The sequence below is a fragment of the Trifolium pratense genome, linkage group LG7 (assembly GCF_020283565.1).
Source record: "Trifolium pratense cultivar HEN17-A07 linkage group LG7, ARS_RC_1.1, whole genome shotgun sequence".
Taxonomy (NCBI): Eukaryota; Viridiplantae; Streptophyta; class Magnoliopsida; order Fabales; family Fabaceae; genus Trifolium; species Trifolium pratense.
This window is the reverse complement of record NC_060065.1, coordinates 20,617,515-20,638,573: the sequence shown is the minus strand read 5'-3', so window position 1 is coordinate 20,638,573 and position 21,059 is coordinate 20,617,515. Positions and strand designations below refer to the sequence as shown.

The 21,059-nt window shown below is 36.3% G+C and overlaps 1 non-coding gene across 1 annotated transcript; it reads right to left on the bottom strand.

Annotated features, from left to right (window-relative positions):
• Nucleotides 1-18,919: 18,919 nt before the first annotated feature.
• LOC123900179 lies at nucleotides 18,920-19,025 on the bottom strand. The gene has a single exon (XR_006805831.1). It is a non-coding gene; the product is annotated as a small nucleolar RNA R71 (small nucleolar RNA).
• Nucleotides 19,026-21,059: the final 2,034 nt, after the last annotated feature.

The window sequence follows — 21,059 nt, the reverse complement described above, 5'->3', positions numbered from 1 at the left end:
GATACCACTGCCTTGGACTCTGCTTCAACCCATACAAAGATTTCTTTAACAAACACACTTTTGAATTGTCTTTCACAAAACCTTCAGGTTGTTGCATGTAGATAGTTTCTTCTAACTCTCCATGTAAGAATGCGGTCTTTGTTGGAACAAAATTGATTTATAAATGTTTTCCCTTAAATCTATTAAGGTTTTGATGATAACAAAGTATTAATAAACAATTGGAAGGACTAAAAATTTAATTTAAGTGTGCAGATATTAGCTTAAGATAAGCTCTGAATGAAGCTCAGAAGATATATATATTCAGAAGTTCATAAGCGCTCAGAAGATGTTGAACTTCAGAAGCTACAACCTTCAGATGATGAAGTCGTCAGAACTTCTTAAGGTCTTAGCTTCATCAAACTCTGAAGATCTTCTTGAAGTTTGTAAAGATTCTCTTTTGCAAGTCAACTCTTCTACCAATGAAGAAAAGGACCTTTCAAGCTTGATCAGAACAGCTGCTCTCATTTTGTCTGTCCACTCTTGAGAACGTGGGTCATCAGACTTGTTAGCTGAATAAGGAAAGTCTTCTCTGCACATGGTCAAAGTGTCTGAAACTCTTACTCAGTTTTAGAAACAACCAACTGCATCAAAACAAGCTACTTGAAGACAAAAGGTTATCTACTTCAACGATCATCTTTATGCAGCGACTCTTTTTCTGGTTATATATATACTAGAAGGATCAGTTGTATATACAGGTAGAATATCAAGGATTTAACACGCGCTCGAACAAACTCTGAATTCTGTATACAAGCTCTGAACCTCTGAACTAGTGTTTTTGCACTTGTAGTTCAAATACTTTGTATTCATTGTATTTGCTCTTTTATGTTCTCCTAAGAGCAGTTGTATACTTTCAACTACTTTATTAATTCTGATACTTGAGAAAACTTAAGCTTGTGTGCTTAAGTGAGAAGTCTTAAGCTTGTGTGCTTGAGCATTGTTGTGAAGTCTCTTGGTTGTGTGCTTGATCATTTGTAATCTTGTGTGATTATAGTGAACTCCCTTGAAAGTGCAAGGGGACTGGACTACTCTCGTTTTGTGAGAGGAACCAGTATAAATTGCTTGTGTGCTTTCTCTCTCTCCTATCTTGTTATTATTTGTGATACTTATCCGCTGCTAATTTAGTTGAGTTAAGAACTTGGGAAAAGTTTTAACTTTGCTAAAACACAATTCAACCCCCCCTTCTTGTGTTTTCTCACCTTCAATTGGTATCTAGAGCACTGGTCTGTTACTTTCACCTAACAGTGAGACAGTAAAGATCTTGTGAGAACACTATGTCTGGAGGAGACGATAGTAGCACTAGAACAACCGGTGAAGCCGGTGATGCCAGTGGTGCTGGTGGTGGTCCTAGAAATGCTTTTGGTTTTGACTACTTGAGTAATGAATCACATGAACATAGTGGCAATAGAAAAGCCCCTATATTCAATGGTGATGCATCATTATTTGAGTGGTGGAAGGAAAGACTGTATAGCAATATTACTGCTATTGATCATGAGTTGTGGGATTTGGTTGAGCTGGGAGTAACTTTTGAAAACTTAAATGAACATGGAAGATTGTCCATTGAGCACAGAAAGTTACTCTCACCAGCTAACTTAAAAATCTACACTAAGCATCATAGAGTAAAGGACATTGTTGTTGGTGCTATAAGACATGAAAACAAGTCCACTGCTAAATCTATCTTTGATTCTATGTGTGCTACCTATGATGGTAATGAAAAGGTTCAAAAGGCTAAGGCTAGTCTCTTGATAAGGCAATATGAACTATTCACTATGCAACAAGATGAAAGCATTGAGACTATGTTTACAAGGTTTCAAATCCTTGTATCTGGTCTTAAAGCTCTTAAGAGGAGTTATTCCACCTATGACCATGTTCAGAAGATTCTGAGGAGTCTTCCTATTGGTTGGAGACCTAAGGTCACTGCAATAGAAGAAGCTCAAAATCTCAAGACTCTGAGTCTTGAGGCTCTGATAAGCAATCTCAGAAGCCATGAGATGGTTCTGAATGCTGATTCAAAAGCTAAGAAGAAGTCCATGTCTGTGGCTTTACAGTCAACTAGGACTCCTTCTAAAGCTCCTAAGACTCAGCTTCTTGACATTGAAGAGGAATCTTCTGCAGATGGTCAAGAGGAGGAAATGGGTGAAGATGAGTTTGCTTTATTTACCAAGTTTCAGCAATGGAACAGGTTTAACAAAAGAAACTTCAGAGGAAACAGTTCCAGAAATTTTGTCAGCAAAAAGGATGATCAGAAGAACTGCTTCAATTGTAAGAAGCCAGGACACTTTATTGCTGACTGTCCAGAAATGTCTGCCAAAGACAAAAGCAAAAGATACAGCTCAAAGAAGCAACAATTTAAGAGCAAATTGAAAAAGAGTCTGATGGCTACTTTTGAAGAGCTATCATCTGAGGAAGAAGTTGAGGAAGAGGAAGAGGCAAATGTAGCCCTAATGGCTTCAACTGGCTCAGATGCAGACTCAGAGGATGAATCAGAATCAGATTCAGAAGTTACAGATGAGGTATTTTCTGACTGTTCTAAATCTCAACTTATAGCTGCACTTAACAAGGTCATTGAGAAACATCTCAGAGTGTTAAGTAAACAAAAAGTTTTACAAGAAAAGCTTAACACTCTAACTGAACAGACAGACCATTTTCAAGGTCTATATCAAGAAACTCTGAATAGAGTGAATGACTTTGAAAAGGGTTGTGCTGTATGTCACAAACCTATTGATGAGCAGGAAATAGCTCTTCAACAGTTTGTGCATCTCAACCTTGGGAAGAGCAAAGCTGCAAATAGAATTTATAATGTGTTGAGACATAGAGGAGAAGGACTTGGCTATGAATATGGTAGAACATATTCAAAGCTGAAGACTGTAGCCAAAAAGGTTGGAAAATCTTGGGTTTATTATGTTGTTCCACCAAGTGTAGAGGGAAAGAATCCTGGTACTTTGGAAAATGAGGATGATGATCTGAGAAAATTAGAAGCTGATAGCTCAGAGGAACCAAGTTCTTTAGGATCTGGAAAGAAAAGTTCAGAAGATAGAAGTTATTCAGAACCTGAGAATATTAGTTCAGATGTTCTGAAAACTTCAAAATCTGAGACTTCAAATTCTGGAACCAAAGGAACTTCAGTACCTGAGGCTAGTCAATCTAAAGACTCAGAAGTTCTTAAAAGAAAAAATTCAAACTCCAAACCTCAGATGCAATATAGGACTCAGATTATTTATGATTCTAGAGTCAGTAGATATAACCAATCAGAACAAAGGATTGGTGATAAATACAAACCCTGGAATCATAAACAATCCAAATCCTGGAATAATAACACATCTCAAACAAAGAAAAAGTTTCAAAAAGGTTATTATTCCAAACCAAGATCTTTCTCTAACACTAAACAACATAGTAAGCATTTGGGGACTAACAAGCGTGGACCCAGAAGATGGGTACCAAAAGCTGAAATAATGTACCATTCAGATTTACCAACTAGGAAAGGATATGTCCTACCTAGAGCATGGAAACAAGTCCTATGCAAAGGAAGAAGGGCTTATGTCCTAGACAAATGGCTGACAAGTTCTCAAGTTAACAATCAGAACTTGAGAAGTGAAGAGGAAGAATACTGGGATGACTTTATCATTAACTGTGATGAAGAATTCTACCGCAATGATTAAAGTTGTTTCTCATACAGCCTACCACTCAACGAAGTATCATGAATCATTCATGGTACCTGGATAGTGGATGTTCAAGGCATATGACTGGTGACAAACAACTATTTTCTAAGTTGACTCTGAAAGAGGGAGGCTCTGTTGGCTTTGGAGGCAATCAAAAAGGAAAGATAATAGGTACAGGTACAGTAGGTAATTCTTCCCTATCTATTAATGATGTTTGGTTAGTTGATGGACTCAAACATAACCTATTGAGCATAAGTCAATTTTGCGACAATGGTTATGTAGTTGTCTTTAATAAGGAATCATGTACTGTAACTAAACAATCTGATAACTCCATTGTATTCAAAGGTCTGAGAAAGAACAATGTTTATAAAATAAATCCGTCTGATTTGAATGAACAAAAAGTTGTGTGTCTTCTGACCTTGAGTGAAGAAAAATGGATCTGGCATAAGAGGTTAGGCCATGCTAACTGGAGGTTAATCTCTAAGCTTAGCAAGCTTGACCTTGTCAGAGGTTTACCAAAAATCAAATATCACTCAAACACACTTTGTGGTTCTTGTAAAAAAGGAAAGATTACAAAATCTTCTTTTAAACCTAAAAACATTGTTTCTACCTCATGACCATTGGAACTTCTTTACATTGACCTGTTTGGGCCAGTTAACACTGCTTCTATCAATGGAAAGAAGTATGGATTAGTAATTGTTGATGATTACAGTAGATGGACTTGGGTAAAATTCCTAAGAACAAAAGATGAAGCTTATGATGAGTTTAGCATCTTCTGCAAACAAATTCAAAATGAAAAGGCTACACTATTTTAAAAGTTAGAAGTGATCATGGTGGAGAATTTGAAAATGAACCTTTTGAAAATTTCTGTGAAAAATATGGCATTTTGCATGAATTCTCTTCTCCTAGAACTCCTCAACAAAATGGGGTTGTAGAAAGGAAGAACAGAACTCTGCAAGAAATGGCCAGAACCATGATGCATGAAACTAATGTAGCAAAGTTTTTATGGGCAGAAGCTGTAAACACAACATGTTATGTTCAAAATAGAATCTATATCAGATCTAAGTTAAACAAAACTGCTTATGAATTGTTCAAAGGAAGAAAACCTGACATTTCTTATTTTCATCAGTTTGGATGTACTTGTTACATTTTAAACAACAAAGTCCATCTAAAGAAATTTGATGCTAGAGGTTATAAGGGTATCTTTATAGGATACTCTGAACGCTCAAAGCATACAGACTGTATATTTCTGAAACACACACTGTGGAAGAAACTATGCATGTCAAGTTTGATGACAAAGAGCCTGACCAAGTGTCAGAGCTTGTGGAAGGTTTGTCTATATTTCAGGTATCAGAGGATCAGTATTCAGATATTCCAAATTACTCAGAACATCCATTCTCTGAAGAACCTCTGAACATGACAGTTCCTACAGACTCTGAACATCAAAGAACTGAAGCAGCTACTGAACCTGCTGTTGATGAGTCTGAAGATGATGAACCCCCTAGATACACTTTCAAATACAAATCATCACATCCAGAGGAACTGATCTTAGGCAATAAGGATAGTCCAAGGAAGACAAGATCTCAACTGAGAAATGAGGAATCTTTAGCTGGTCTTATCTCAATGATGGAACCTTCAAAGGTTGATGAAGCTCTGAAAGATGATGCCTGGATAGTAGCAATGCAAGAAGAGCTGAATTAATTTCAAAGGAATGATGTATGGACTCTAGTGCCCAAACCTTCACACAAGAACATTATTGGAACAAAATGGGTATTCAGAAACAAGCTGAATGAACAAGGTGAAGCGGTAAGAAACAAGGCTAGATTGGTTGCACAAGGTTATAGTCAGCAAGAGGGGATTGACTATACTGAAACCTTTGCACCAGTTGCTAGACTTGAGGCTATCAGGTTACTTCTATCTTATGCTGTTAATCATGGAATAACTTTGTATCAGATGGATGTTAAAAGTGCCTTCTTAAATGGTTTTATTTCTGAAGAAGTGTATGTTAAGCAACCTCCTGGTTTTGAAGATGTCTCAAACCCAGAACATGTTTTCAGATTGAAGAAATCACGGTATGGTCTGAAACAAGCTCCAAGAGCTTGGTATGATAGACTCAGTAATTTCCTTCTTGAAAAGAGTTTTGAGAAAGGGAAGGTTGACTGCACACTCTTTAGAAAAACAACCAAAGAAGATATTTTGATCATTCAAATTTATGTTGATGATATTATTTTTGGTTCAACTAATGCTTCTTTGTGCAAGAATTTCTCTAAGATAATGCAGGATGAATTTGAAATGAGCATGATGGGAGAATTGAAATTCTTTCTTGGAATTCAAATCAACCAGAAGAAGGAAGGAACTTATGTTCATCAATCAAAATATACCAAAGAACTTCTGAAGAAGTTCAATCTAGATGATTGCAAGATAATGAACACTCCTATGCATTCAACTACCAACATGAGCAAGACAGAAGATGAAGGAAAAGTAGACCAAAAGATCTACAGAGGTATGATTGGTTCCTTACTCTATTTGACAGCCTCTAGGCCAGATATTTTATTCAGTGTTTGCTTATGTGCAAGATTCCAGTCAGATCCTAGAGAATCTCATCTTACTGCTGTAAAGAGAATCTTTAGGTATCTGAAAGGAACAACTAATCTTGGACTTCTCTATAAGAAATCCAATGATTATGTGCTAAATGGATTCTGTGATGCTGACTATGCTGGAGATAAAATTGAAAGAAAATCCACAAGTGGCAATTGTCAATTTGTTAGTGAAAACCTTATCTCCTGGGCTAGTAAAAGACAAACTACTATAGCTTTGTCTACAGCAGAAGCAGAATACATTTCAGCAGCTAAGTGTTGCACACAACTACTCTGGTTAAAATATCAGCTAGAAGATTATCAGGTAAGCAGTCACAATATTCCTTTATATTGTGATAACACTGCAGCCATTCATTTATCTAAAAATCCTATCCTACACTCTAGAGCCAAACATATTGAAATTAAACATCATTTTATCAGAGATTTTGTTCAGAGAGGCATTATAGATATTAAGTTTGTTGATACTGAAAATCAATGGGCTGACATATTTACTAAAGCCTTACCTGTTGAGAGATTTGATTTTATAAAGAAACATCTGAACATGTTTTCAATCTCTGAATGAAATTTTTTTTTTTTTGGGCAATTAAAGTGTAAGAGGTTATGTATGTCAGAACTTATAATTCAGAACATCTGAATCACAAGCTCTGAAATACTTAACTCTGATAGATTCTTTTAAAACTCAGAGGCTCTGAACTATTTAAGTGGAAAACATTTAGCATTCGCTGCTGAACAGTTATCCATTAAAATAGCAGTTACCGAGTAAACTTCTGCACGTGGTCTACGTGTGTCAGGTAGTGGGTGGTTAATGACGACTTTTAGTATTCAAATTTTTGTCAATAAGCGTAACTTCCAAAATTTGCCATTTTTGTGTTAACTGTACGCATTTAAATAAACTTACACAATTCACTTGCACACTTTTCACTTTCACAACCTACACTTTCTTTTCTCTCTAAACCTCTAACAAAAATCTTCTTTCTCTCTCGTTAGTTCCTACCCTTACCTTAACTCCATCATGGCTGGTTCTTCTTCTTCTTCAACAAAGATCCCTCCGTTCATGTTCAAACATCTTCAGATTGTTGGGAATGAGATGGAATTCCCAGAGTCTCAACTGACGTTACTTCCTGAGAAGATGGTCGACTTTGACAGTTTGAAGGATAATGGGTTTGATGTAAAGCCGTATTTCTCTGCTCAAGGATGGGATAAGTACTTCGACATGTTGAATGGTCCTATCTACCCAGATCTCTTGAAGAAATTCTGGATGAAAGCAAGAGTCTTCTCTAAGTATGAAGCTAAGCAAGAAGAACTTGTAGCAATTGAAAGAGATCCTAGTCTGAAAGGAAAAACTAGGAAGAAGATGGGTCTATTGGAGTTCACTGGTACACAAATTAGGTCTAACATCTGTGGTATCAATCTCACCTTCTCTCCAATTCATTTTAATGCCTTGCTGGGTTTGAATAACTCTGGGTTAGTACTTGATGATTTTGAGAAGGATACAAGATTCAGAGAAGAACTTCTGCACAGGATGTGCATTGATATGAAGATGAAGGGAAAGGTTAAAGGACTGACAGAAGAATGTAGGGTTCTGTTCAAGATTATCTTATCAACTATCAGTCCAAGAGTTGGTGGTACTGATACTATCTCATGGCCTCATCGTCATCTGATATACTTCCTTCTGACTGAAAGGAAAGTCAATTTGGGTAAATACTTCTTTGAGAGGATCTGTGAAGCCATCTTCTTAAGCACATGAAGAGAATGAGCGTGCTAAGTTTGCTGCTGTATCTGCTGCTGTGAGGCGTCTGACTGCTTTTAAGGATTGCTGGGTTGATTCCAAACTTTTCAAGAGTCTTGAAGATCAGAGGATTGAAAATGAACGATTGGCTGAAGCTGCTGCAAGGCTTGCCCAACAAGCTGATGAGCTGAATCAAGAGGATGCTCCGGATGCTGATGTTCTTATGATTGATTATCAAGAGGATGGTGAACCCTCTTCTGATAAAGGAAAAGCTCCCATGGATTCAGATCAGCTAAGGGTTCTTCAGGATGCATTGAGGCAGCAACAAGAAGCTCTTGAGAGGCACAGATCAAATCATCAGAACCTAGAGTCCAAGGTGGATAAGCTTGACTCCAAAGTGGACTCCCTGAACGACAAATTTGACATCCTCTTAGCTTTTCTTCAAAAACCCTAGGCTTCTATGCACCTTATGTTTTTAATGTTTTGTTTATCTTCATTATCCTCTGAACAATTTTATTTTGAATTTTAACTTAGTTATTTGGTTTGTTATTTTTGTGTGTCGTTTACCTTTATATTTTTACGATAAACAAGAAAATAAGAACACAAGCAGAATTTCAAAGAAAATTTTTATTCATGATCTGAAAATGCTGAAGTACATTGGTAAAAAGAAAAAGACAACCTAATCCTAGTCAGATGGATAATACTCAGAAGAAATCTCAGATTTCTCCTCAGCATCATCTGATGATATTTCTATAGGATCTGGGTTCTGCTCTTCTTCTACTTCGTCTTGTTCTTCTTCTGGAACATAGCCAGCCAAGAATTCAGCATAGTCAGCGTCAACTTCATTTTCCTCAGCTTCAGAGTCTGATGAGATGATTATAATTTCAGCATCTTGTGGTTTCTTATTGTCTTCTTTATTATTTTCTTCTTCTTCTTCTCGTTCTTCCTCCTTTCTTTTGCGAATCTCAGCAATACGTGCACTAAATCTTGTAACATCCCGGATTTTTATCCAAGATATTTGTAAAAATCTTATTTAGTTAGAAAACGTGCCACTTTTTTTTTTTTTTTTATCAGATAAAATAGTATAATAAAATTTGAATTGGAATTCACTTAAAATATAAACTTAATTAAAATAAGTAATAGTTTAAAATGCCTAGCGGAATGAAATCAACATCCGCATTTCTAAACAAATTTATAAAGTCGAAATGAACTGAAATTGAAATAGTGTACCATAATGGCTTATTCATTACATAATTATTAAATTTGCAAAAACCCAAGTTTTCCCCCGTACGTAGCACTTCAAGCAAGCATCATTCAACTTTCTTCGGTACCTAAAATGTTAATTGTAAAGGGTCAATTTCCTTATCCATATTGACTCATACTCACCATAGAAAAATGTTATAAAACAACAACAAAACACTTCACCTTATCGAAAATATAATTATTAGTTTATTATAAAAACTTTTGGGTGATAAGAGAGTACACATATACAAACATAGGCAGCATATAATTGTTAAACGGCAGTAATAAACAAGGCAACATAATTACACATATTACAAATTGCACGGCAAAATCAAATGAACGAGGAGAAGCAACGATCACGGTTTCACTACGGACTAACTATACTTTTTATTTTCCTTCCTTTTTACGTTGGTTCTTTTATGAACGGGATAATTATTTACTATTGTTAATTTTCTTCCTTTCTATATGAAATGCAACGCAACCTCGACCACCCTATATGAGATACTAATGATCCGGATAATAAATCTCATACCAATGAGAAAACTAGCCACACAGGCTCAAGCCACACAGGCTAAAAGTAACCAGCCACAAAGGCTAAAAGTAAAACCAGCCACAAAGGCTCAAGCCACACAGGCTAAAAATAAACAAGCCACACAGGCTAAAAGTAAACCAAGCCACAAAGGCTACCTATAGAAACTCTGCTATACACATCCTATATGATGAATGAACTCTACTTCCTTAACAAGACCCACCTAACCTGCGACATACTTAGTCCTCCCTATACTTTTATTTACATCCCTTAATTTATATTTTTCAAATCACACCCATCATCTAATATTCATAGGCAATAAAGAATAGAATGAGACCAACATCTTTAACCATAAGAAGTAAATAAGAAATTAACAACTATGTACATATACGCAGCATATAGAAGCAAATATATAAAATTATTCCAATTACAAGAAAGCATATATTTATATACAAAACGCACATGAATTTATTTATGTTTATAGAGTTATTCCTTTGGTTTATTTTAAATGATAAAGGTTATACCATCATCTCACAACAAATTCCTATGTAGCATGAATGTATGGGGAAAAAGCCCTTACCTCAGACGCTTTCCTTCCAAGCATTATACTAGCCTAAATTCGCAGCTACAAAGCACACATACGATACCTCATGCTCCAGAGCTCGTTTCAACGATCCGACGTTGAATATGAAATTATGAAGGTGGTTGATTCCATAACGTTTTGTACTCAGAATATTATGAGAGAGATGGACAATTGTGCGTGTGGCTAGTTTTGTGTTTTCTTTTTGTTTGGAAAGAAATTTGAGTGAGAGGCGTGTTACTCATGTTTACAAGGTTACTAAAAATTGAACGTGCAGCTTCATATATATCACCATAACTTATGAGAGAACAATTACACTTAAAAGTATGAGACCAACAAAACGCAAGTAATTAAAATGGAAATTAAACTTAGTCAAATGCATTTATTAGTCAAAACAAATAAAAGGAATGGCCATATGAATGACAATGAATGTAATTGTTACAAAAAGAAATACGGGATCAGGAGGTATAGAGGCAACATGAAAGCACTTAATTAGTATTATATATATATGGTTTGTCTAGTAACCATGAAAGAAAATACGGGTGGCAAGATGATTAATTTGTATTTGGACATTGAAGACAATTAAAAGAAATTATCTTCTCAATTATTTTTAGACCAAAATGTTAGGAAATGATTTGGAAATATTATGCTCATTTAATAACGTATCAGAGAGGGAGGAGAGATCATCATGTGCATGTTGTCAACATAGAAGCAAGGTAGTCATATTACTAGGTATTCATGTCTAATATACTTGGTAACACCAAAAATAGTTCAATCTTGACTTATCAAAATAATAATTAGAATAGTCATTACCTCGTCAAATAATAAAATAAATAGAATATAAAATAATTAATATTACTATAGAAATTATTTATCAAATAATAAATCAATAAAATGCATATATAAAATATTGGGGCGTTACATTATTACCCCCTTAAAAAAGTTTCGTCCTCGAAACTAGAAAATAAAAGATTAACTTAAATTTCTCTCATAAAATCAAGCGTGATAAAACCACTTATTATAAAAGATGAAGTTAAAGTATCTTAACTCATAAATAAAATAGTAATTAAAATAAATTTCACGGGTCTTACATTCTACCCACCAAAAATTTAGTTTCGTCCCCGAAACTAGATAATAAAAAAAAAATTTGAGGTATAATTTTCTAAAACACTTTATATGTAAGGTAAAAATAAAATAAGGTACAAAAACTTAAGAGCAAGATAAGACATACAATTTCATGATTACGCTGCGCACTCTGATGTCAAACAGAAGCCAATAACATAAGTAGCAAAAAAAATTGAAAGATAAAAGTACTTTTTGTAGCTTTAAGAAAAAATTATAATTCAAAGTATGGTAGAAACATTTTTCTAAAGATCATATTACTTCATAATAGCAGTTCTCTAAGAATTTACTTATTTTAAAATCATCGTAGTAATAAATTTCTTCAAAACTAAAGACTACAAAATTATTCAAAAATATTTCACTCAAAAAAAAAAAAAAAAAAAAAAAAAATACCTTATAATCTATAGTCGTCACCAAAAAATACATTCATTTTCATTAAAAGAGTATAAGGTCTATTCAATATAAAATTCACAAAAGCAAGCATAGCTTCTACCAACCACAAAATCATTTCAATTAAGCAAAAGAATCCATACAATTGTCATAAACGAATAGTACACTAAGAAACACTAATCATAACAAGCACATCCAAAAAAATCACACATCAATCAAGGCATTCGTCGTAAACATAATTGCTCCCACCCCAAAAATGTTTGTCCGAGGATTATTGCTCTGATACCAAATGTAACATCCCGGATTTTTATCCAAGATATTTGTAAAAATCTTATTTAGTTAGAAAACGTGCCACTTTTTTTTTTTTTATCAGATAAAATAGTATAATAAAATTTGAATTGGAATTCACTTAAAATATAAACTTAATTAAAATAAGTAATAGTTTAAAATGCCTAGCGGAATGAAATCAACATCCGCATTTCTAAACAAATTTATAAAGTCGAAATGAACTGAAATTGAAATAGTGTACCATAATGGCTTATTCATTACATAATTATTAAATTTGCAAAAACCCAAGTTTTCCCCCGTACGTAGCACTTCAAGCAAGCATCATTCAACTTTCTTCGGTACCTAAAATGTTAATTGTAAAGGGTCAATTTCCTTATCCATATTGACTCATACTCACCATAGAAAAATGTTATAAAACAACAACAAAACACTTCACCTTATCGAAAATATAATTATTAGTTTATTATAAAAACTTTTGGGTGATAAGAGAGTACACATATACAAACATAGGCAGCATATAATTGTTAAACGGCAGTAATAAACAAGGCAACATAATTACACATATTACAAATTGCACGGCAAAATCAAATGAACGAGGAGAAGCAACGATCACGGTTTCACTACGGACTAACTATACTTTTTATTTTCCTTCCTTTTTACGTTGGTTCTTTTATGAACGGGATAATTATTTACTATTGTTAATTTTCTTCCTTTCTATATGAAATGCAACGCAACCTCGACCACCCTATATGAGATACTAATGATCCGGATAATAAATCTCATACCAATGAGAAAACTAGCCACACAGGCTCAAGCCACACAGGCTAAAAGTAACCAGCCACAAAGGCTAAAAGTAAAACCAGCCACAAAGGCTCAAGCCACACAGGCTAAAAATAAACAAGCCACACAGGCTAAAAGTAAACCAAGCCACAAAGGCTACCTATAGAAACTCTGCTATACACATCCTATATGATGAATGAACTCTACTTCCTTAACAAGACCCACCTAACCTGCGACATACTTAGTCCTCCCTATACTTTTATTTACATCCCTTAATTTATATTTTTCAAATCACACCCATCATCTAATATTCATAGGCAATAAAGAATAGAATGAGACCAACATCTTTAACCATAAGAAGTAAATAAGAAATTAACAACTATGTACATATACGCAGCATATAGAAGCAAATATATAAAATTATTCCAATTACAAGAAAGCATATATTTATATACAAAACGCACATGAATTTATTTATGTTTATAGAGTTATTCCTTTGGTTTATTTTAAATGATAAAGGTTATACCATCATCTCACAACAAATTCCTATGTAGCATGAATGTATGGGGAAAAAGCCCTTACCTCAGACGCTTTCCTTCCAAGCATTATACTAGCCTAAATTCGCAGCTACAAAGCACACATACGATACCTCATGCTCCAGAGCTCGTTTCAACGATCCGACGTTGAATATGAAATTATGAAGGTGGTTGATTCCATAACGTTTTGTACTCAGAATATTATGAGAGAGATGGACAATTGTGCGTGTGGCTAGTTTTGTGTTTTCTTTTTGTTTGGAAAGAAATTTGAGTGAGAGGCGTGTTACTCATGTTTACAAGGTTACTAAAAATTGAACGTGCAGCTTCATATATATCACCATAACTTATGAGAGAACAATTACACTTAAAAGTATGAGACCAACAAAACGCAAATAATTAAAATGGAAATTAAACTTAGTCAAATGCATTTATTAGTCAAAACAAATAAAAGGAATGGCCATATGAATGACAATGAATGTAATTGTTACAAAAAGAAATACGGGATCAGGAGGTATAGAGGCAACATGAAAGCACTTAATTAGTATTATATATATATGGTTTGTCTAGTAACCATGAAAGAAAATACGGGTGGCAAGATGATTAATTTGTATTTGGACATTGAAGACAATTAAAAGAAATTATCTTCTCAATTATTTTTAGACCAAAATATTAGGAAATGATTTGGAAATATTATGCACATTTAATAACGTATCAGAGAGGGAGGAGAGATCATCATGTGCATGTTGTCAACATAGAAGCAAGGTAGTCATATTACTAGGTATTCATGTCTAATATACTTGGTAACACCAAAAATAGTTCAATCTTGACTTATCAAAATAATAATTAGAATAGTCATTACCTCGTCAAATAATAAAATAAATAGAATATAAAATAATTAATATTACTATAGAAATTATTTATCAAATAATAAATCAATAAAATGCATATATAAAATATTGGGGCGTTACAAATCTCTTCATTCTTATTGATTCTTCTTGATATAATTATTTATATTTTGTGTGAAGAGTGTTTGTTAACAAAGTTCACCTTTTATAGACTTTTTGGCGCGTTGGTTTTCGTTTTTGAAATAAATTCACCTTTGTAACAACCAATTTCCTTCTTTGACTGTCTTGGTTATCTAATTTTTTTTTTTACTTTTTGATAATGACAAAAGGGGGAGTAGTTACGCATTAATTGATAAGTTTCAAAAAGCTGAAACCACTTTTGTTTGTTAAGTTATTAAAAGTTATCTTTTAATTGTTTTACGTATTTCAATGCGGAGATTACGTATTTTAAAACTGAAAACAAAATTCATAAGTAAGGACAAGTTAAAAGTGCAATTTTAACTTAGCCTTATGAGACTCAGGGGGAGAGCTTGCAAACCTCTCACTCTGAAGAAAGATATGAAATTTGTTTTACTTTAAACTACTTAAATCTTATACTAAATTAAAATATCATGGATAAAACTTAAAGTTTAGGCTTTATGGAGTATCAATCTTAGGGGGAGCTTGCAAACCTCATAAACCTAAGAGAAACATGATAAGTTAATTTAATAACAATTGTCAATTAATACTTATGTTTGTCATCATCAAAAAGGGGGAGATTGTTGGAACAAAATTGATTTATAAATGTTTGCCCTTAAATCTATTAAGGTTTTGATGATAACAAAGTATTAATAAACAATTGGAAGGACTAAAAATTTAATTTAAGTGTGCAGATATTAGCTTAAGATAAGCTCTGAATGAAGCTCAGAAGATATATATATTCAGAAGTTCATAAGCGCTCAGAAGATGTTGAACTTCAGAAGCTACAACCTTCAGATGATGAAGTCGTCAGAACTTCTTAAGGTCTTAGCTTCATCAAACTCTGAAGATCTTCTTGAAGTTTGTAAAGATTCTCTTTTGCAAGTCAACTCTTCTACCAATGAAGAAAAGGACCTTTCAAGCTTGATCAGAACAGCTGCTCTCATTTTGTCTGTCCACTCTTGAGAACGTGGGTCATCAGACTTGTTAGCTGAATAAGGAAAGTCTTCTCTGCACATGGTCAAAGTGTCTGAAACTCTTACTCAGTTTTAGAAACAACCAACTGCATCAAGACAAGCTGCTTGAAGACAAAAGGTTATCTACTTCAACGGTCATCTTTATGCAACGACTCTTTTTCTGGTTATATATATACTAGAAGGATCAGTTGTATATACAGGTAGAATATCAAGGATTTAACACGCGCTCGAACAAACTCTGAATTCTGTATACAAGCTCTGAACCTCTGAACTAGTGTTTTTGCACTTGTAGTTCAAATACTTTGTATTCATTGTATTTGCTCTTTTATGTTCTCCTAAGAGCAGTTGTATACTTTCAACTACTTTATTAATTCTGATACTTGAGAAAACTTAAGCTTGTGTGCTTAAGTGAGAAGTCTTAAGCTTGTGTGCTTGAGCATTGTTGTGAAGTCTCTTGCTTGTGTGCTTGAGCATTTGTAATCTTGTGTGATTATAGTGAACTCCCTTGGAAGTGCAAAGGGACTGGACTACTCTCGTTTTGTGAGAGGAACCAGTATAAATTGCTTGTGTGCTTTCTCTCTCTCTCCTATCTTGTTATTATTTGTGATACTTATCCGCTGCTAATTTAGTTGAGTTAAGAACTTGGGAAAAGTTTTAACTTTGCTAAAACTCAATTCAACCCCCCCTTCTTGTCTTTTCTCACCTTCAGTCTTCACATCCATTTGTTCTAACTCAAGATCATACATGTTAACAATCGCCATAAGTACCCTTATAGAACAATGTTTCACCACAGGTGAGAAGATTTCGTTGTAATCAATCCCCTCAACCTGAGTAAAACCCTTTGCTACAAGTCTTGCCTTATACCTTGGTGCTTCGACCCCTGGTATACCTTCTTTTCTTTTGAACACCCACTTACTACCAACTACCCTTTTATTTTTAGGTAATGGCACAAGCTTCCAAGTCTGGTTCTTCTCCAATGAAAGCATTTCCTCATTCATTGCCTTCAGCCAGTCTTGACTATCTATGCTTTCTGATGCTTCCCTGAAGTTCTTTGGTTCCGAGTCTTGCACTTCTTCAGCTGCATTCAAATCATAACAAATAAGGTCAGCATAACCGAGTCTATTAGGTGGACGAATAACTCTCCTCTCCCTATCTCTTGCTAGCTGATAGTCAGGAACAGTTGTTTCATCACTTCCACTTTCATCAGGTACTTGAGTCTCATCCTCCTTTTCCCTCTCATCTGTGGAAGGCTCCACCTCAAACTGAATTCTCTCCACCCCCGTTTCTGGTCTTTTCTCAAGGTCTTTGCACTTCATCCCCATTCGGGTCTCATCAAAAGTGACATCCCTGCTTATGATAAACTTTGATCCTCCAGGCTCCATCTTCCACAGCTTGTAACCTTTCACACCTTGATGACGGATCGTCACACTCTCTAATCCATGCCTATTTTAGCAACATTAAATGCTTTTTAGTAGGTTTTTAACAATAAGTATAAGAGAAATCTAATCATAAGCTTGATTACTTGTTTTGCAAGAAAACAGGAAAAATTGCAGGAAATTGCTGATTTTCACTACGCTGGGGGCGTAGCCCATCACGCGCCGCGTGATGGAGATCACAGAGAGCCAAGTTTTCACTTTGATCACGCGCGGCGTGATACCTGACCACGCGCGGCGTGAAGCTTTGCTCAGGAATTGGATTGCTCTCTGACTTGATCACGCGCGGCGGGAAGAGAAGAGGAACAACTACGCCGGGGGCGTGGAGCTATCACGCGCGGCGTGAAGATGGCAGAGTTGAAGATCAGAGGCTTCAGAGTTGATCACGCGCCGCGTGATACCGTTACACGCGCGGCGTCGTTGAAGAAATTGCAACCACGCGCGGCGTGATGGATCTGGCGCGCGGCGTGGGTGCGTTCAGTATATATGATTTCTGCATAATTCTGTTAGAGTTGGAAAATTCTGCAATATTCATCCATTCTCTGATTTTGGAAGCATCAAGATCCAGATCAAGGACTTCAAAGGATAGCTCCGAGCACCTCAATAGCATGGATCATCAAGCCATGAAGTTGAAGTGAGGACGCGAAGCAAGCAACATGAGGAGCTAAGCTTCTTTTGGAGGTAGGATCTAGGATAGCTTAGGATGTAGATGAATCTCATGTAATCTGCTTAATTGTAAGGATTTACTCTGTAACAGTGTTTACTTAATGCAATTCGTCTCTTAATGCTTTATGATCCTTTATTAGTGTTGTAATGATTTCGAGTTAAGTCACGTGCGAGAGTATTGATTTAATTTCTAAACTGAATTGCATTGAGCACTCGAGTGTTTCCGGTCGAGAGATTGAGACATAGAGTGTAGCGAACGATCGACGCGCTTTCATATCATTCGTTGTAGGTAGCTTCCGCCCGAGAGATCGGGGGAGTATCGACAACGAATAGAGTGGATTTTGACAAGAGATTGCGATTCACTAATTTGTCGATCCAGTTGTGAACACTTGAGTAGATTCCTATGATATAGTAGATTGCATGTGATTTAGCTATAGACTAGGTGATTCCGATGATTCTACCTCGCTTTTCCATCATATCAAAGCACGTTTTCTAACAATTCATCACTCAACATACCCCCAATTTATGTGTATTTCTTGCATAATGTTCATGAACACTATTAGACTAGTTTAATCACACAATCCCTGTGGATCGATATTTTTATTACTACGTGGTAATTCGTTCACTTGCGAAAATTGACCATCAAGTTTTTGGCGCCGTTGCCGGGGATTGTGATTGATTCAACCAGGCGATAGTGTTCATATTTTCTGTGTTTTCCATATTTTTCTGTTGTACATTTTTTCTCCCGTAGCGTTCTACTTGTGTGTTTCCTTGTGCATGCGGAGAACAGGTCCCACGGAGCTACAATTCGATCCCGAAATTGAAAAGACAGCTCGCGCAATTCGGAAGGCAACAAGGGAAGCTCAAGCTTCAAGGGGAACAGCTTTGCTAAGGGATACACCGGACTGTCAAAGACAGACTTCAGCCACAATGGAAGAAGAGCAGGTTCCACCGGTTCCTCAACCGCAAAGGCGTACCCTTGGTGATTATGGGAGGAGAGACAATGACGCGTTGGCAAATCAAGGCTTTCAGCCGGCGAATCCTGTCTCATTTGACATCAAGAACACGGTCCTCTCCGCCCTAAAAGAAAATCCTTATTCAGGATCGGAAGCTCAATGCCCGAACCTACACTTGTCTCACTTCTATGAAGCTTGCGACTATACCGATCCACCGGGGGTGAGTGAATCAGACAAAAGACTGAGGTTATTCAAGCATTCTCTCACCGGCCGTGCTAAAGATTGGTTGGATACGATACCAGCCGGAACTATTGAGACTTGGAGACAATTGGAGCGGAAGTTCTTAGATCGTTACTTCCCTATTCATAAGTTTCTAGAAAGAAGGGCTGAAATTAGCAACTTCGAACAAGCGGATGGTGAAACATTGTATGATGCTTGGGAGAGGTTCAAGGTTTGTCTTAAAAGGTGTCCGAATCACGGTTTCGATGGTCACAATCAGATGCAAATGTTTACCCAAGGTTTGAGGGCTCAAACGAGAATGATACTTGACGCATCAGCCGGTGGTTCGTTGAAGAACCGTGACGAAACTGAAGCAAGAGAGTTGGTGGAAAGTATGGCTCAAAACGAGTATAGAGCTACTAATGATAGAGGAGCCAAAAAGAAAGGCGGAATGTTGGAATTGGATACTCAAACAGCACTACTAGCACAGCAAAAGCTCATGACGAGCCAAATGGAAGCAATGATGAAGCTGCTGTCCAATCCACAAGTTCAATCTTCTCCAATAGGTAAAATTGACAATGTGCGCTGTGATTTTTGTTTGCAGGACCACCCAAATGGCAGATGCTTCCCGGAGGGTTCAGAGGAGGCTCGCTACTTAGCCTATTTCTGGAAGCCGTACAACAACAATAACAACGGGTCCGGGTGGGGGAACGGTATGCAAGGTCAAGGTGCACCGCAACAGCAGCAAAGGCCTCCATCAAGGATGGAAGAGACTCTAAATCAGTTCATGCTCATGACCCAAAGTAACTTTGAAGCGATGAAATCGAGTCAAGCAACCTCTAACAAGAATCATGAAGCTTCTATAAAGAATCTTGAGGTGCAAATGGGTCAGCTGTCAAGACAGTTCTCAATGTTACAAAACCAAGGAGGTTTCGGTAGAAATACTCATGATAATCCGAAAAATGAGACTTGCAATGGAATCACTTTGAGGAGTAGAGAGATACCGGAAATGCCAGCTGTAGGGAAGCCCTTGAAAAAGAAGGTCAATGAGGGAGAGGTTGAAAATAAGCAAGAGGTTGTAGTTGAAAATGAGAAACATGAGGGAGAAGTAGAAAATGAAAATATGTCTAAGGAAGTGGAGATTAGTGAGGATGAGAAAGGAGAAGTTGAAAAACAGAGGGAGATAAAAGAAAAAGAGAGCAAGAAGGTTGAGAAAGGTAAGGGAATTGATGAATCACCATATGCTGGGATGCCATACCCTAGGAGAAAGAAAGTTAAGAATCTTGAGCGAGAGAATGAGTTCAAGAAGTTCATGAAGGTGTTGAACAAGCTTGAGATGGCTATACCTTTAGTTGAGGCATTGGAGCAAATGCCAAGTTATGCAAAGTTTTTGAAGGAGCTGCTTACAAAGAAAAGAAAACCATTAGATGATGAAATGGTAAGTATGACGGAAGAGTGCAGCGCCCTCATTCAGCGGAAGCTACCTCAGAAAAAGAAAGATCCGGGGAGCTTTACAATCCCTTGTTCCATTGGGGATCTTACTATTGGAAAGGCTTTGTGTGATTTGGGTGCAAGTGTAAATTTAATGCCATTATCGATGATGAAGAAGATACCGGGAGCCGTAGCAAAGCCGACAAAGATGAGTCTCTCTTTGGCGGATAGATCCATCGTGTATCCGGAAGGTATCCTACATGATGTTCTGGTTCGAGTAGGCGGATTTGTGTTCCCGGCTGACTTTGTTGTCTTAGACATGGAAGAAGATAAGAATTGGGAACCTCTGCTGTTAGGAAGACCATTCTTAGCTACCGGACGCGCCCTTATCGATGTGGAGTTGGGAGAACTAATGCTCCGAACCGACGGCGAACAAATCCTCTTTAATGTGTTTGAAGCTATGAAACAACACGACGATGACACTCAATGTTTCAGAATTGAATTGGTTGACGAGGTCATTGAAGATATTTTTAAGGTTCAACACTCCTCTTCCACTCTTGAAAAAGTGTTAGTTAACTCCATGGATAATTTGGAAGACGAATGGGAGCGAGAAATTGAGTTATGTCTTAGCAATTTGAATGCTAATCGGATAGATGAAAGTCCTAAGTTTGAAAACCTCCTTGAAGTGAATGCTAAGAATCAAATGGAAGAAGAAAGGAAAGCTCCCGAACTGAAGCAACTCCCTTCACATCTAAAGTATGTTTTCTTAAGTGATGATGCTTCGTTTCCAGCCATCATTAGCAGCAAACTCACTCACTTGGAAGAGGAAAAACTGTTGAGGGTCTTGAAGTCCAACAAAGCCGCAAT